Source organism: Lactuca saligna, chromosome 1 (assembly GCF_052625555.1).
Source record: "Lactuca saligna cultivar CGN05327 chromosome 1, ASM5262555v1, whole genome shotgun sequence".
In the NCBI taxonomy this organism is placed as follows: domain Eukaryota; kingdom Viridiplantae; phylum Streptophyta; class Magnoliopsida; order Asterales; family Asteraceae; genus Lactuca; species Lactuca saligna.
The window spans coordinates 102,147,724-102,167,260 of record NC_136417.1 but is presented as its reverse complement, the minus strand read 5'-3'; the positions used below and the strand labels follow the sequence as shown (position 1 = coordinate 102,167,260).

The 19,537-nt window shown below is 39.5% G+C and overlaps 1 pseudogene; it reads right to left on the bottom strand.

Moving 5' to 3' along the window:
* Nucleotides 1–7,674: 7,674 nt before the first annotated feature.
* LOC145010140 (putative disease resistance RPP13-like protein 1) lies at nt 7,675–12,507 on the bottom strand (annotated as a pseudogene).
* Between the last annotated feature and the right edge of the window lie 7,030 nt (nt 12,508–19,537).

The following is a 19,537-nucleotide window of genomic DNA, read 5'->3' as shown; positions in this document are numbered from 1 at the left end:
GTCAGGACCCCAAGTGGGGGAGAGTTAGTGATTCATGGCGAGATGCCAGAGTGTGGACCCTCAGTCTGTTCAGCAGCGAGGGCTAGATGATACCTTTAGCAGGGATGCGCAGGTTATGTCGCGTATGTGATGGATACTCGGGAGGCGGGTAAAGTGACGGTGAGCGAGGTTCCGGTGGTACGAGATTTCGCGGATGTTTTCCCAGAGGAGCTTCCTGGGATACCTCCGGAGCGACAGGTGGAGTTTAGGATTGACTTAGTTCCTAGTGCGGCTCCGATAGCCAAGGCACCCTATTGATTGACTCCTCCTGAGATGCAGGAGTTGTCTACGTATCTGCAGGAGCTGCTAGACAAGGGATTTATTTGTCCGAGCAGTTCACCTTGGGGAGCCCCGATTCAGTTCGTGAAAAAGAAGGACTGGTCACATCGGATGTGTATAGATTACCGAGAGCTAAACAAAGTAATGGTGAAGAACTGATACCCACTCCTGAGGATTGATGATCTCTTTGACCAGCTCCAGGGAGCGTCTTGGTTTTCCAAGATCGATTTGCTTTCGGGTTATCATCAGATGAGGGTCAGAGAGGAGGATGCGCAGAAGACCGCGTTTCGGACGCGCTATGGCCATTATGAGTTCATGGTGATGCCGTTTGGGCTCACTAATGCTCCTGCCGCATTCATGGACCTCATGAACCGCGTATGCAGACCGATGTTGGATCGGTCTGTGATAGTTTTCATTGACGACATCTTGGTTTATTCCAAGACACGGGGGGAGCATGAGGAGCATCTGAGAGAGGTTTTGGAGACCCTAAGGAGGGAGAACTTGTATGCCAAATTCTCCAAGTGCGAGTTTTGGTTGCGCGAGGTGCAATTTCTCAGACACCTTGTCAACCAGAACGGGATTCTAGTCGACCCGGCCAAGGTCGAGGCCGTGATGAGATGGGAGGTTCCTAAGTCTCCATCCGAGATTCGGAGTTTCCTAGGATTAGCAGGCTACTATCGGAGATTCATTCAGGATTTCTCCAAGATAGTCGTGCCCCTGATGCGGATGACGAAGAAAGTCGTGGTCTTTCGGTGGGGACCCGAGTGGCAGGCTACGTTTGAGACGCTGAGATAGAGATTGTGCGAGGCGCCAATCTTAGCCCTGCCCGAGGGCGTAGAGGATTTTTTGGTATATTGTGATGCGTCGATCTTAGGCCTGGGCACAGTATTGATGCAGAGGGGGCATGTCATTGCTTATGCCTCGAGGCAGCTGAAGCCTCATGAGGCGAACTACCCGACGCATGATTTGGAGTTGGGGGCAGTTGTTTTCGCCCTCAAGATTTGGCGATATTACCTCTATGGAGTCTGGTGTACCATCTACACGGACCACAAGAGTTTGAGGTACCTCATGGATGAACCGAATTTGAACATGAGGCAGCGTCGGTGGTTGGACGTGGTGAAGGATTATGATTGTGAGATCCTTTACCTCCCGGGAAAGGCCAATGTGGTGGCCGATGCGCTTAGCCGCAAGGCGGCGCCGATCAGGGATGTTTGCATGAGGATGACTGTTGTGACTCCTCTGTTGGAGTAGATTTGGGAAGCTAAACAGGAGGCTATCAAGGAGGAGCATCGGAAGAGCGAGTGTGTAGTGGGTCAGGTTTCCTCCTTAGATTATGATAGCCGAGGACTATTGACACTACACCGAAGGGTGTGGGTGCCGTATCACGGAGGCGTGCGCCAGATCTTGATGGAGGAGGCGCATAAATCCCGATTCTCTATTCATCCAGGGGCGACGAAGATGTATAGGGATCTTCGTCTAGATTATTGGTGGCCCTGCATGAAGCGGGATGTGGCTTGGTACGTAGAGCGGTGCTTGACTTGCAGGAAGGTCAAGGCCAAACATCAGAGACCGCATGGAAAGATGCAGCCGTTGGACATCCCGTTGTGGAATTGGAAGATATCACGATGGATTTTATCATGAAGCTTCCCAGGACCGCGCATAGAGAAGATTCGATTTGGGTCATCGTGGATCGATTGACCAAGAGTGCCCATTTTATTCCAATTCAGGAGAGCATTTCGACCGATGACTGTGGTGACTCCTCTGTTGTGGCACGGTACGGGGTGCCAGTATCTGTTATCTCGGATAGGGATGTGCGTTTTACTTCTAGGTTTTGGAAGAGGTTTCATGACGAGTTGGGTACTCGTTTGCATTTTAGCACCGCCTTTCACCCGCAAACAGATGGTCAGAGCGAGCGGACCATCCAGACTCTATAGGATATGTTGCGGGCGTGCGTGCTAGACTTCGGTGGTAGCTGGGATACTTATCTTCCCTTGGCTGAGTTCTCGTACAACAACAGCTACCACGCGAGTATCGATCGCCCTCCATTCGATATGTTGTACGGACGGAGGTGCAGGACCCCGATATACTGGGGAGAGGTTGGACAGAGAGTTATGGGGAGCACCGAAGTGGTGCTCAAGACTACCGAGAGGATTCAGTAGGTTCAGGAAGGCTGCAGATTGCGCAGAGTCGGCAGAAAAGTTACGCCGACAAGCGTCGATCAGACCTGGAGTTCCAGGTTGGGGATATGGTTCTCCTGAAGGTGTTGCCTTGGAAAGGCGTCATTCGATTCAGGAAGCGGGGCCAGTTGGGCCCGAGATTCATTAGTCCATTCAGGGTTGTAGCCTGGGTGGGCAAGGTGGCATATAGGCTGGATCTGCCAGCCGAGCTCAGCCAGATCCACAGCACCTTCCATGTCTCCCAGCTGCGGAAGTGTCTCGTGGATGACTCAGTGGTGGTACAATTACAGGATATACAGGTTGATGACAGCCTGAATTACATTGAGCGCCCAGTTGCGATCCTCGACCGGAAGTCGAAGGATCTAAGGAACAAGAGGGTGGAGTTAGTGAAGCTGCAGTGGCAGCATCGAAAGGGTTCCGAGTGGACTTGGGAGCCGGTGGAAGAAATGATGGAGCATTATCCCGAGCTGTTTCAGGATCGAGCAGCAGACTTCGAGGACGAAGTCTAAAATAAGTGGGGGAGATTTGTAGCACCTGGTTCCTGGTATGTATTCTTGATTATTAACTCTCCTTATGTATTGCATTTTAACATTGGACTCGGTGAGTTGAAGGACTAACTCGCCGAGTAGAAGCAGGTCTAGACTCGGGTTCAACTCTGGCTACTCGGCGAGTAGGGTCGTAGGCCTCGGCGAGTAGGCCCTATATGGACTAAAACCCTAACCCAGGTGTTTGCACCCTATTTAAACAATCTAAACCAACCTCCACAACCCCTAGAACTCCCAGAGATCTATAGAACAAAACCCTAGCCCACTTTGTGTCCTTGTGGGTGATTTTTAGCATTTTGAAGGTGGTTTGGAGCTTAGGAGAAGAAGGAGAAGGGTGAAGAGTGCAAGAAGGGAAGAAGATCTAGAATATACTCTGTGAAGGGCTTCTATTCAAGTAGAAAAGTTCCTACCTTGATCTTTAGTTCATTGAACCCCCTTTCTTGTCCCTAAAAAGAGGTTTTAAGCCCTAAGAACCTAAATCTCTATGTGTTTATGGTTAATTTTCTGCAAGGACTTCGGATTTGGATCTTTAGGAGATCCTAATAGTATAAAGTCTCTGTGGTTGAGGTGATTGAGGTCCCTATTGAGTGTAGGACCTCTTAAAGAGCTTCGAATTGCATGTTTGATCTCATTGGGCCATGCATGCACGTAAAGTTTGCAACTTAATGTGGTAAACATGCCATAGGACCATAGATCTGTGGTTTTGAAGCATTACATGTCTCAGATCTGGCATATTTGGGAAATGGGTCGAGGAACTCGGTGAGTCCCAAAGTGGTACTCGGCGAGTTCTATGAAGATGGTCTTAGACTCGGCGAGTTGGATGAACAACTTGGCGAGTCCTATGAAGATTAACTGGAGCTCGCCGAGTTGTTCTTCAAACTCGGCGAGTCGGTACTCAAGTCGTCCCCATAGTCCCGAGTGGTGAGTCAAGGGTGACTCAATGAGTGGGGAGAGGGACTTAGCGAGTGGGACCAGATTAGTAAGGGAAGGACTCGGCGAGTTGCTCGTGGACTTGGCAAGTCCAGTCAACTGAAAGTTGACTTTGACTTGGATTTCGACCTGGTCGAGGGTAAAAGGGTCATTTTACCCTAAGAACATCTAGCAGTGTTTGACTGATCGTTTTGTGGGATTTATAGATGGAGGATGTCCGGAGCAGCAGCAGCAGCAGTAGACAGTCAGTTTCCGATCAGTTCAGTAGCTACTTTGAGGTGAGTTACCTTCCAGTAGCGGTGGGTCTAAGGCCACAATGTCGGCCCACCAGTATGAGATGTATGATTAGATGATTATCTTTGTGATATTCATCTAGGGTTGCTACTACCTATGTTATGTTTATGTGTTAGTGATAGTAGGGGGAGATAGTCCCCCAAAATACCGATCGATAGGGCTGAAGGGGCGGTCATGCCCAGCCATGCTAGATAGACTATGTGATATATGTGTTATGTGGTAGTAGTAGGGGGTGAAATAGTCCCCAGTATCCGGTCGAGAGGACCGAAGGGGATGCCAGCACCCAGATATACTAGGCAGTATCCGGTCGAGAGGACCGAAGGGGAGGCCAGCACCCAGATATGCTAGGTAGTATCCGTTCGAGAGGACCGAAGGGGAGGCAATCACTCAGATATGCTAGGCAGCATCCGGTCGAGAGGACTGAAGAGGTAGGTCGGGCACCCAGATATGCCTAACAATTTATGTATGTTATGTGATTATATGGTATGTGGTACAGTGGGGGAACTCACTAAGCTTTGTGCTTACGATTTTCACTTTTGGTTTCAGGTACCTCTTCAGCTAAGGGAAAGGAGCTGGCGCGGTAGCAGCATATCACACACACTCTTGTTTCCGCAATTATGAGTTTATTCTGGGATTGATACTCTGATATTTTGGTTGTTTACATGTTGTGGATTTCAAATTTGGGCTTTAGATCTGAAATGGTTTAATTAAACAATGTTTTAATTATCAGTGTTTTCTAAGTAAAGTTTTAAAAATGAAATTTTGGACGCGAAAAATTGGATCGTTACACTAGACCGTGCTTAGCCGCACCCACGGGGCGGTGTTCGTCATCCAGGTGGCAAAACCGCGGTTCCAAACTGCACCCACGCTCTCGAGTCTAATAAGAAGTCTTTTTAGTTTTTAAACAATTGCAATAAACTTAAATTTAAATACAATGATTTCAGAAACTGAAAATAATTTTCAACGCAAAATTTTTAATAATTCTAACCTTGAAACATTGAAAGAATAAAAAAAAAACAAGCAAAAAACAAAAATATAAAATTTCTAAAAATATATATTAAAAAATATAAAAAAAGCTATCAATTTTTTTTTCTAGAAAATACTAATTTTAAGAGATTATTTTAAGAACAAACCTTGCAAAGTTTACAATGGAGATAATTTTTTGAGTTAATTATTACAATCACTTTTATTATACTACGATGTTTTTTTTTTAGATTTGTGTTTTGTACATTTAACCCGTTTTAGTCAATATTATTCTATTCACTCTCTTGATTGAATTTAACTACCAATGGGCTTCTAGCGGTATCAGAAAGAAATAAATTAGATTTCTCGTTAAAAAAACCTTAGAGCTTTAATATTTTTTTGACTAATTAATTTGTTTGATTTTATTTAATCTCTAATATTAATTTTATGCATCGTAATATATTGATTTTATGTAATGTTATTGTTAAATTCTTAATAAATACTACACATGTTTAAAAATAACAAATTAGATGAAGAGCTTTATCAAACATTTCACATAAATAAAGATGAATTAGTACATTAATTTTTTTAAGGTGATAACATGATTTGGAGAAATCAAATATTGCGCTACCTTTTGTCTCTATCGATTTTTATTTATTTATTAGATCAAGACAAATGTTAAAATTTAAAAAACACAACTAAGAAATAATTAATAGATTTACTTGTTCTTATTTTATATAAAAAGGAAAATAGGTAGCAACAAAAAGTATAAGAATATTTAATTTCTCTATGATTTAACTTAATATGTTATTTCATGATATAATTAATAGAAAGATGATGGGCAAATGAAACAGGAGCCTAAATTAGTTCATTTTTAGACTAAACCCTATAATTTAGTCCTGTTTATTTATATATGATGATGACAATTTCTTGTTCATTTTTAGAGTAAACCCTGTAAAACTCGTATACCATACAGGGACTAAGTTTGTCATTTAGTCTTTGTTTATTGATATATAAAGATAAAGATAACCATTTCTTGTACTATGCATTTTTTATAAACTAGCTTTTAAATAAAATCCCAAAACAAACTATGTTTGATAATTACTACATCCAAGTACAATTCAGTGAACCTATACACAGTTCGTCCACCATTCATCCCAAATATGGAATTTGTATTTGGTATTTACTCATACCCTTGATTGTCTTCTAACTTTTTTCAACGTCCATCCCCATGCATATTTAGCTGATTTGCCTCGCTGACATCATGTAGACAGCCTTGATCCAATGTGCACCAGTAGAAATTGAGCAACTTCCTAAGAATAACCTCATAATTTATAGAAACATGCCAAGATCACATAATACGCCTACAGGATATTCCAATATGATTTCATAAACAATCTCTTTAATTAAGCACTAATGACAACAAATAAATTGAAATGATATTTGCACAAGTTTATAGTGTGTAGACTTACATCGTCCTTAACATACTGATTAATTATACTGGGAATAGCCACACAAAAAGACAATTAGTCATGCTATACATAGTCTGATCATATTTTTTTTTTTACCAAAACAGAAAAAGTTATGATATCAAATGGATTTATTTCTAACCTAGAAACTTACACAAATTTGTAATGAAATATGTAGTTATATAACAAAGGTTACAAAGGGATTAAGATGGCCCCGATTTTCAAACATATTACCAAAATCAACATCTCAAAGCCAGCGGGTTTGACATAAACGGTCAAAATTTCTGAATTGATGACCGAATAAAAGGTCAAAGTTTCTGGAAAAAGTCCAAATTGTAAACAATTTTGTTATGATTTCTAGTAATTCTTTCAACAATGCACAAGTTCACTCGAAGCCAAGATCAACGAAAACTACAACATGACAACGAAAAGGAATACACAAAGAAGTGGTGCCATGAAGATAAAATAATACAGTTGCAACAAATGTACATAGCAAGTTAATGGTAAAAGTTCTACAAAAACCGAAAAGCTATTCAACTGCTGCAGTCATAGTTTTCTCTTATTTTTGTACTAGTTTTGATTGTTAGTTTCAGTATAAAAATAGTATTATCAACAAACCAAAACAAACAAGTCTCAAAATTAATGTTCCTAATACTTTGGGATAGTTAAGATCACATTTATCAAAAAAAAAAAAAAGTTGTGATGTTTATCGTAAGAGATGGGCCATAATGCTTTGGGATACAAGCTGTAGAACCCTCTTTCATGTTTGTTAAGAAACAATAATTATAATCATAACATTATTGAAATAAATAACCACTCTTATGTAAGAGACACAGATGATGGGAAAGGAGATGACGAACCTTTTCTACTACCACACCAATATTCTCACATTTTATGGGTCGTAAATGGTCTTAAGATCTCCAAGCTTTGGGCAATTCGAAATATTAAGGATTTAAGGCAGGGGAGGTTTTGTAAGACCTATGAAAGTGATTCCACATCAGTAAAACCATGGAGCGTTAGAGAAACCAGAGATGGTGGAAGAAGAAAAGATAATGATGATGATGATGATGATGATGGAGTAATAGTATTCCTCACAGCATCTGCCACTCCAAATGAAACCACTCCTGAATTTTCGCCAAATAACAATAGGTCAACTAGTGAGGTAGGAAAACTCTGCGGACCCCACTCTGACATGGGCTTATTTAAGCCTCCTATCCTTAATTTGCTTAAATTAGGAGGCCACACCCCACAAGGAAAGGAGTAGTCCAGACGTGGACATTGACTTATCTCCAGTTCTTCCAAAGATGTGAGACTTTGAAAATGCTCATGTGGAAATGACTTTAGATTCTTGCAACCACTGATCTCAAGAGATGTTAGGCGAGACAAACTTAACTCTTTTGCTGGAATGGGTTTGGGTTGTAATTTTATGTTATCACAATCACCCACTATCAATTCAGTAAGAGGGCATGGGTGCTCCTGCATTGCTGAGAAGGTCAAGGATGATATTGAAGCACAAGTACTGATGACCAACCTCTCAACAGTATTTGTACAATTGTAACTCTCCAATGTCTCACACTTATGAAATGTCACATATTTAAGCGATTCCATGCTGATCCCAATATTAGCCTCTTTCTCGGCTGATGAAACCAACTTTTTACAATGCGTTACTTCCAACTGCTGTAAACTCACAAGACTCTTGCATGCCTCTGATTCTCGTTCCCACAAGTATCTCAGTTCATCACAGTTCCTGATATAGATGTTCAAGTGCCCCAAGATGCATTAAATCTTCTCCATGTAGTTGACTAAGTGCTTTAACATTCAGCATTTTCAATCTAACAAGTGATGAGGACAAACCAATCATGCTTCTTAACACTCTTTTGGAACATTCTTCTATATATAAAACCCGAAGTGAAGGTATCAATCCGATTGAAACTTCAGCTAGTTCTGGACAATTGGCTATACAGATCTCATGAAGACAAGGAAATGATCTAGGAGTTTCATGTCCGTCCCCACTATTAATCAACCATCTCTGCCAACCTTGCATATCTTTAAATTTCAGAACTTCAAGCGATGGAAATCCAATGCCAATAAAAGAACTTACAGGTGCGAGAAACTCAAAACCCACACTCTTCACCTCACTCATGCTTTCAACAACCAACTTCCTAAGAGAATCTAGACATCCAAGTGTTGGTAGATGTGTACTTCTACAACCACGTAATGTAAGCTTTGTTAACTGATCAAAGGAGGGATTGCCAACCCAAGTAGGAAATCGCATCCCGTTGTTATTGAAAATTTTGAGCTTTTTTAACTTAGGATGAGGCCTTAGTTCAGTAAGTACTTCATATTCAATAATATCATTCCGAGAATCATCAAACACATCACTCCATTCCATCTTCAAAACATCAAGACCTTTCTTTTGATGTAAGTTGGCATCCTTTGCTTCTACTTGATTTATCACTTTTTCCAGCCCCATATATAATGGAAAGTCGACCTTGAAGATCCATTAGGCCCTTGAGCTCAGATATTTTGAACCCAATACCTTCTTCAATAAAGACTTTGGGTAGAGTTTGTAGACTCATCAACCCACCGATCCCTAAAGGCATCTTATTTAAATTCGGAGTCTTACTTATGTCAAGATGTCGCAGGTTTATTAACTTTGCAAAACTTTTTGGCAAGCTAGATAACTCGGAACAATGATGAACTAACAAGGTCTGTAGATTATAAAGGTCACTCACTTGTTCTGGCAAACATGTGATTTCAGTAAAAGAAAAATTAAGGTACCGTAGATGCTTGAGACTACCAATGGATTCTGGTACCTCTGTGATTGTGATTCCAGTCAGTGCTAGCACCCTTACAAACTGTAGTTTATGAATTAATTCATCATGAACATAGTCTGACCCAGAAATCGAAATTCCCAAGAAAGTGTGCACGTGAGTAGATTTTTGTAATTGCTTAAGCTTTCTATATGATCCAGATGATGAAGCTATAAGTGAAAAGTGACCAAGCTTCTCAAAAACTTCATTTGTGTCAGATACATCCATCTCACCATCCAATCTACAGAAAAACTCTCCTGCGACACTTGTGGCCAAGTCATTCATCAGATCATGCATTGTATATTCGAACTCGTCATTTGTTGATTGTTGAAAAAAAGACCTTGACAGTAGCTCTTCAAAATAATGATGACCTAACCTCTCCATTGATTTTGATCGGGACAAAAATCCCTCTGCCATCCACATCAGGACCAGCTCATTTTTTATTAAACTCAGTGTCCTTGGGAAATAAGGAGCAATATGCAAACAACTGCTTCAAATGTGGAGGGAGATGATAATAGCTTAGTCTTAGAGCCGGAAGAATATCACTTCCTTCCTCTATATCCCATATCTCACTGTTTAACAACTTCTCCCACTCATCACCATTCCTATTTCCCTTCAAGATCCTCCCAACTGCTTTCAAAGCCAAAGGCAATCTACCACATTTTTTCACCATACCTTCACCAAGCAACTTAAGTGCTGGATGTTTGTCAAAGTTCTTTTCAGCTAACCCGTGTTGACCAAACAATGATAGAGCATCTTCATTTGACAAAACGTTCAGCTCATAAACTTCTTTTGAGTCCATCACTGATGCAACCCTGATACTCCTGGTTGTGACAATAACTCTACTTCCAGGTGCCCCTACAAGAAGAGGGCTCTGGAGGAGTTCCCACTTACTGTAGTCTTCATTCCAGACATCGTCTAAAACAAGTAAGAACCTCTTCTTTGAAAGTTTTTCTTTGAGGGCAACATGAAGCAGATCAAGATTAGCAAAATCTTCATTTTTCCCAGTTACTGCTTGGAAAATAGCCTTGCTAATGTTAGATACATCCAACTCTTCAGCAACGCAAACCCATGCTCTGAGTTGAAAGTGATCCTTCACTTTCTCATCATTGTATAAAAGTTTGGCAAGAGTGGTTTTGCCTATTCCACCCATACCAACTATTGACATTATGCTCACACTTTCATCACATTCTTCTTCCCCCAACAACTTCCCCATCAATGCCTCTTTATCCCCTTCCCGGCCCATGATTTTGGACTCATCAACCAGTGAATTTTGCTCCAACCGTTTCTCGGTTATATTTGACCTTTCAACTTTCACCTTCAAACCCAAATAAGTATGCTGAGAACAGGAAGTGTAAGCGTTCTTCAAAAAATAGAAATAAGCGTCTTCAATAAGTATGCTGAGAACAGGAAGTGTAAGCGTCTTCAATATCTCTCAATTTTATACTCATTTCCCTCCCCGCGATACAAATTTCTCCTGAACTCAGCCCTAAGAATTGCTCTCGATCCTCATCTCATCCCGTGTTTCTTTCAGACGAATTCCCCCTATCTTTCCGGCCTTTCCGCCAGTGGAAGCAAAGTTAAGGGCATAGCTGGTGAAATCGCATCAACGTCGATGACGGTAGCTCAGCCGTAAAAGAACCATGTGCGTTGTAATCTGGGGTTCATTCAAAATGGAGTGCAGCAACAGTACCAACGATCTGAACTCGGTGACGTAAAGCCAAACTGTATGTTCCAGACTCCAGAGGGAAATTTTATGTTTGTAAGGTGTGCCATTTGTTTTTTTGTACCGCTCCAAACTGCTGCAGCCTCTAGGTTTCCCACAATGTCATATACCACACTTCTTCATTTTCCCACAATTTCATTCAGGCGTCTGTTTGGTACGAAGCTTTTGAAAACGTTTGGTAGCTTTTAGCTTTAACTTTTGACAAAACGCTCTAGTTAAACAAAAAGCTTCATTTGATAGTACGAGCGTTTAGCTTTTAGTTTTAACAAAATGCTCCAAATCTAAAAGCTACTTCATGTTGCGTTTAACAAAATGCTATCGAGCTTTTGAAATCAATTTCCATAATTACCCTTAAAATTATATTTGTATATTTATTTATTTTCAATCAATTGTCCTTTTATGTAATTTTATATATTTCAAAAGTTTTTAGCTACTTTTGTCAAATACTCATATAACAAATAAAAGCTACAACTTCCCGCTACCAGCTACCCAGTACATGCTACCCGCTACCCGCTACCAGCTAACAACTACTTTTGCCAAACACACCCTTAGTCGGCAACATGTGTTTTTACCAAAAAAGTATAGTTTGTTTTCACGTCCAAAGAGTGGTGTTATATTTGGGATTATTTATTTATTTTTTATTCTTTTTAGTGGATAAAATCTTTATTTTTTTAAAAAAGATAATATTTCATTAATTAAAAATTAAAAATACCATACATTGCGTAACTTAAAAGAAAACCTAAAAATTTACAAAAACAAATTAGAAACATAAAACCTACAACTTAAAAAATAAAAAAATAATAAAAAAAAATAAAAAAAACCACATCAAACGATTAAAAACTTGAAAAAAATACTATAAATTAGTCACGATTGGCCTAACGTTTTTTCACTTCCTCCTTCATCGCAAAATAACTTGAAGCTCGTCTCCGGTCATATTCGACGTGTCCACCGCTAGTACTCGCATGTCGATATCCCTTTGTTTCCGAAGCTGTCTTTCAGAAGCAAGGTGCAAAATCTTATTCATTCTATTTTTTATATCCTTCATATTGGCCTTCATTGTCTTTCGACTCATTTGAATCTGACGTGTTGCCTTTTTTTTTTTGATTTGTCTCTTTCCATTGGCCGGGAAAGTGGTGAAACTGGAACGGGTTCATCTTCGTTCAGATCGAATTTAACACGAGCATCTGGTGTAGTGTGGTCTGACTCAGATGTTTTGCTGCATTTTTTGAACCACTTTTGATATGCTCGTCTGATGTTTTGTTGTTTTGCCATTTCTTGTTATCTTTCACAAAATTCCAAACTTCAAGAAACTTGAAAGCCTTCACGTTTTCTTTTTGATACACTTTCGACGCTTTCTGCAAAATCACATCATCGCTTTCTCCACTTTTCCATTAACGTTTCATGTTGGTATACAAATCATTAAACAACATGACTTCCTTGTTCATCTTCCCCCATTTCGAGTACATTTGATGTTTTGAACTATAGTCTCCACGGTTCATTTCTTTGTGAAACCTATGTAAAACCCGAATCCAAAAACAGTAATGCTTTTGGTCTTTTCCAATTGTCTCATATTCCGAAATATCGATCCATGATTGTGACAACACTAACACTTCTAGGGGTTCCCAACACTAACTCGAGTTGGCTGAGTTTCTTCAACGAATTCTAGTTCGGAATTAGAAACGACCGTTCGAGGTTACGGTTGTGTTTGTGTTTGTTGAACAAACTCAGGTTGAGACAAAATCAAATAAATTAAAATTTGAGTCGGGTTGTGGTAGTGTTTGTGTTTACGGTAGTGGCTATATTGGTCGTTGCGGAAAATACGGAAAGATACCGCCATAGTGGTAATGCGGAGACGAAAAAATCAGTTGACCATTTGAAGGTATTAGGGTTGTGGTGTTTCTAGTGAGTGTTTTTTCATTAGCAGGCCTTTTGGAAGAAGACATTTTGAAAAAATTAGAAGAAAAGATGGTAAAATGATAAGGAATTTGAGTGAGGATTTTGTAAAAAAGGTAAGTATATATAGGGTAAATTTAAAAAAAAAAATAATTTCTCAACAAAAAGACCGTTGAACGCTCAAAAAGCACACACCCAATCAAATCACGCAACTGTTTCTCACCACTGTGCTGCCTAAACCACGTTTAGCCGCACCCACGGGGCGGTGTGCGTCGTCTAGGTGGCAAAACCGTGGTTCCAAACCGCGCCCACGCCCTCGAGTCTTATAAGAAGTCTTTTTATTTTTTAAACAGCTGCAATAAACTTAAATTTAAATACAATGATTTTAGAGACTGAAAATAGTTCTCAAAGCAAAAATTTTAATAATTATAGTCTTAAAACATTGAAAGAATAAAAAAAACAAGCATAAAACAAAAATATAAAATTTCAAAAAATATATATAAAAAAATATAAAAGAAGCTGTCAATTTTGTCAATTTTTTTTTCTAGAAAAAACTAATTTTAAAGAACATAAAAAAGAAAATTATAAAATTATTAAGAAAATATTACAAACAATGTCTAGAAAATTCGTAAAAGAATCACACTAGTTAAAAAGACGCAACCGAAACTAAAAGTATTATTGAATGAAACGGTAAAAAAATTAAAAAATCAATTTTTTTATTAAAAAAAATCAAGTTATAAAAAAATTGTGGAAACTATAAAAAGAAATTGTATCAAATCCGTAAATCAAAGTTTTTTTAAAAAAAAAATCAAAATATACCAAGTTTTTTTAAAAAATTCACTTGGTAAAATAAAAGCCAAAGAGGTTTAAAGAAACAAGTCAAGTATTGCGTCGCACAGAATATGCGCAGAGGTTTGTATCCAGAAGGCTTCCAAAAAACAAACTGGTGCAAAAAAGTAAGTGTTGCGAATGTGCTGCGCCGCGCAGCAAAAAATGGTCTGAGGTTTTGCTGAGAAAACAAACAACACCTAGCACCTAACAGAAGAGAAAATTGCAACTTTAATTATACCTTTCATGGTAAATATATTACTAACACATTTCTACATCATTTTTGTTTAGAAAATTACAAAATTAGTCATTTTCCTTAATTACTTTATAGAAAATAGCCAAAAAAAAACCCAAATTACAAAAATAGTCATCAAAATCACAGATGGATTAAGCACATCTGCGATTTCACCTCAAGATCGACCAAGATCCTCTTATTGGGCCTAATGGGCCAATAAGTTCTCAATTTGATTACTTTGGGTCTTGGAACCCCATTTGGGATTCAATTTGATCCACAATCATCAAACCATAGCATTTGGGTCTTGTTGGGCCTAAAATAACTCATTTTTTTATGGGTTGTAAATGGGTTCACAAGCCTTATTGGGCCGTAAACCCCATCCCTTTACCACCTTTGGGACGTGGACCCTCAAGAAGGGCCCAATGGGCCGAGAACCTTCAATATGGGCCTCACAATTTCGAACATAATTAAGAAAAAGGCCCAAACTCCTCTTCTCTTCTCTTCCCCTCTCATTCTCGGCCCACAATTAAAAAATAAAAAAAACAAAATTTGCATGTATCTATGCAAACTTCTTATCACTCTCTTCATAAATCAACTCTCCATTCTCCCACATCTCTCTACCCCTCGGCCACCCTCTCCATCTTCATTCACCATTTCAAAACCAACTCATTTCCTCTTAACCTTCAACATTCTCCCACCCTCTATCTCTCTAAAATTTCGTGTGATTGTGTATGTGTTCTTCAAGAACTCTTCATCAAAGATCATCATTTTGGTAAGTTATCTCTCTCATCAAAGTGTTTAACTTCATTTTATGATAATCTTCACTCCTTAACACTTCATTTCATGATTTGTGCTCTTAGAACTACTTAGATCTCGAAAATCTCTTCAAGGAAGCTTGTAAAGCCGAAAATCTATTCAATCTTCTTCCAAAACGGAAATCTCCAAAACAATGTGAGTTTATACCCCTTATTTTCGGTTTTTACTATGTTTTTGTCACACCCCCGAACCAGACGGCGGAAACGTCCGAGGGCTATCGTGACAAATTGAATACCATCACAATGCATATACATGAAACATAACATAAAACATCACCAACATTTGGAATAGTACAACCGATAGTGTTTACATTCGTTACATTGTTCAAACGTTACATTCTCAAAATAACTGTTCAACATCACTTAAACCACAGCAACATCATAGAGTATAAATCATCCGTCACCTTATCTGTTACCTGAGAATACAAGTATTCTGAAAAAATGTCAACATACGAAATGTTGGTGAGTTCATAAGTAGTGTTTGAAATCCAATGTAATCTTTGAAACCCATCAGAAAATCCGATATTTTCTAATAATAGAATAGTGTAAAAATATGTGTTGATCCATGAGTATGCATGTTTGAATTCTATAGATGTAAGCGTAAGAGTTGTGAAAAATTCGACCGGTAATTCATAATTTGTAATTGTTGAAAACCCTAGGAAAACCCGACGTTTTCCTATCACTTTGTATTACTTAGTTTGTATACCGTTGTTTCGTTTCGTTAGGGAAAATCGTTGAGTTCCGGAGGCATTGAGAATACAATGGGTGGTGAAGTGTTGTGACGTACGTTAATGAAAACGTCCAATCGACAACCTTACAAGCGATCCCTTAGGTGAAACTCGTAATTCTTCACACAACTCGATCCTCCCGGACTTGTGTAGTCCCACGACCGGAGGGAAGGAGAGAAGGTGCGAAACCCTCGGTATTTCCCCGCGTCATTCAGGACAAATGCAATTGCGAAGGGCCCGAAGCCCAACCCGCAATCGTGAGTTACCGACTTTACTAGCAGCACTGAAGGACCCTTGGGGACCAGCAGCACGTTTGCCATTGAAAGTCCTATTACGTTATGTCGGATCAGTAAAACCCAACACTTCGTAAGAGAGAGAGAGATCTTCGGGCCTTAAGATCACTTCATTGGGCTAGCTAGGCTCAACGAACAAGATTTTACACTTTTGGGGCCCAAAGATGGTGCATAGACGTCTGCGCACACTCGTAGGTATAGTGAATTCTCCATCGTTATTAGTTATGAATCGAAATGTCGTAACGTCGTCGTGTTAGTGGTTTTGGATTGTTATTAGTTCGAGACCGAACCAATTCGTGTAACAACGACTTTTGGTATTGTAGTATATTGTATTTAGTCGACAAGCGTAGTACCATCAATTGGTCAAATTGCATGTATTAACTAGCCTTGAAGATTTTCTGTTTTCAGCCCCTCCTTAATTGTAGAATTTACCCTTTTCACCCCTTTATTTAAAAACTTTCCGGTTTGGTCCTTAAATCAATTTTCTTGACATTTTTATACCAAAAATTATTGAAATAAGTATTTTCCAGCATATTTATCATAGAAAACAGTTTAAACCCTTGAAATTTCAGTTTTCTCGGTTATAGCCCCTCTTTTTCGCAACTTTTACATTTTTGACCCAATTTGGAAAATTTTTACAACCTTGGTCCCTTTTAAATTTGAAAAGCATTTTAAACCTTTGAAAAGCACATGGAACACTTATAGTCCACTTTTTTACAGAAAAATGCAGTTTTGGTCCTCCAATTTAGAAATTTTCGCATATTGGGCCTTATTGGGCCGAAAATGTCATATTTAGCCCAATAAGCTTGGAATTTATGTTTTTAACCCTCTAAATAGTATATTTTCAGAAAATACATTGTATGAACTGTTTTGATTCATCTCACCCATCAGATTTCGAAATATTTCACTTTAGGCCCTTTAACTTTGTATTTTCAACATTTTATGTCAAAAAAATGAGTTTTTAGCCCAAGTTAAGTGTTGTCAAGCTATTTAGCCATCTTCTTAGTATACTTTGCAATGAAGTAGTATATTTTATGCCATAATAAGATATAAGTCTCGGTTTATAGCATTTCATACTAAATCTATCATCAAAATCATACAAAATATACACATAAGCATAGAAATCAACCACAACATACACATAATGATGGATCTACACTTTTTCTTGTATTCTCCCCCACAAAAACTCATAAAAATGGAAAATAAGGGGATATGAAACTCACCTTGGGTGTTGATTCGGTTTTTGAAGAAAGATTGGAAGAAATGAAGTGATTTTTGGCCTTTGCACTCCTTGATGAAATTTTCGAGTTTATGGGGTTTCTAGAGTGCAAGATCATGATTTTTGCATGGATTAGGAAGAGATTTTTGATAAATAAGGAATACAAGTCATAGATCCAAGCAAAACCTTACCTTAGATGATGATTTTGTGGAAGAACTCCCTTGAATGCTTCCTAATTTTCGAGATTTTGGATGGAGAAGAGGAAGAAGTCTTGAGTGAATTTTAGAGAGAGTTTGTGAGTGTTTTGTGTGTGTGTGGTGTTGCTCTCGGCCGAGTTCAAGAAGAGATAGGGAGATATAGACATGAAGTGATGTGCATGGATACATGGAATGGATTTGCATGGAGATCCACAAGACAATAAGGAGGTGGCACACTAAGGTCAACCCTCTTCTTGGGCTTGAGCTTTTGGGCCGAGAATAATGGAGGAAATGAGGGTGTTTGGGTCTTAAATACTTAAGCCCAATTTTCATGGTTAAGTTGAGTGATTTTTGGTCCAAATAAATTTAAATGTGATTTTTATGACTTGTTAGGGTCAAATTAGGTTAATTATGGTTCATAGTCATTAATTTATTTCATTCTAGGTCCAACATGGCTCACAATGTTGAAATAAATAGATGTGGGTCCAATTAGAGCCCAATTAGGGTCCTAAGCCCATGATAGTCCAATTGGAAGCTTATTGGTCCATTTGGATCCAATAAGGAAGTTCTAGTCCAAAATAGACTTAACAAGAACTTCTATGGTTTTCCAATTGTTTGATGACTACTTGTAGTACTTGTATAATGTATTTGATTGAAGTTTTTGATTCACATTAGCTTGAATGTATAGATTACATGACACACAATTTCCAGTTGTGACATCATCCCCCCGTTAGAGGGAATTTCGTCCCGAAATTCTGTTTGAAGGCTAGATTTGAGAAAACTAGAATAGGTGAGGGTACTTTTGCTTCATTTGGTCTTCGCGCTCCCAAGTGAATTCTGGCCCACGCTTTGCGTTCCACCGTACTTTCACGATCGGGATGCGACTCTGCTTAGTACGCTTTACCTCCCTGTCCATGATTACGATTGGTTCTTCAACGAACAGGAGTTTCTCATTGATTTCGATTTCGTCAAGAGGAGTGACGAGTGTTTCATCTGAGAGACACTTCTTCAGATTAGATACGTGAAACACGGGGTGTACACCGTTTAGCTCTGCGGGTAGTTGCAGTCTGTATGCTACTGGACCAATTCGAGCGATGATTTCGAAAGGTCCAATGTATCGCGGGTTCAGCTTTCCCCGTTTTCCGAAACGTATAACCCCTTTCTAGGGCGAGACTTTTAACAGTACTCGATCACCGACCTGAAATTCTAAGGGCTTTCGTCGTTTGTCAGCGTAGCTCTTTTGTCGGTCACGCGATGCTTGCAATCGAGCTCTGATTTGAACGATCTTTTCCGTGGTTTCACGGATGATCTCCGGTCCCGTTAGTGCTTTGTCCGACGCATGCATTTTTGCTAGCTGGGTGTCACCTACTTCAGCCCAACATAACGGTGATCTACATTTACGCCTGTAAAGTGCTTCGAAAGGAGCCACCTTGATGCTCGAATGGTAACTATTGTTGTATGAGAACTCTATTAAGGGTAGGTGGGTATCCCAAGACTTTCCAAAGTCTATCACGCATGCACGGAGCATATCTTCGAGCGTTTGGATAGTCCGCTCGCTTTGACCATCCGTTTGTGGGTGATAAGCGGTGCTCATATCGAGGTTTGTTCCCATCGCCTTATGGAGTGATTGCCAAAATCGGGACGTAAACCTACTGTCCCTATCCGAGATAATAGATTTTGGCACTCCATGGAGTCTCACGATTTCTCGTAGATACAATCGCGTCAGTCTCTCCATCTTGTAGGATTCCTTGATTGGCAGGAAATGGGCAGATTTCGTTAGTCGATCGATTATTACCCATATGGTGTCCAGTCCGTCCGACGTCTTGGGTAGCTTGGTAACGAAATCCATAGAAATCCCCTCCCATTTCCACTCGGGAATTTCTGGTTGCTGCAACAATCCTAAAGGTTTCTGGTATTCCACCTTTACTTTGGCGCATGTAAGACACTTGCTGACGTAAGTCGCGATTTCCGCCTTCATGTTAGGCCACCAATAGTGTTGTTTAATATCCAGATACATCTTATCGGAACCGGGGTGAATGGAGTATCGCGTCTTGTGGGCTTCCTTCATGACAACATCTCTAAATCCTCCAAATT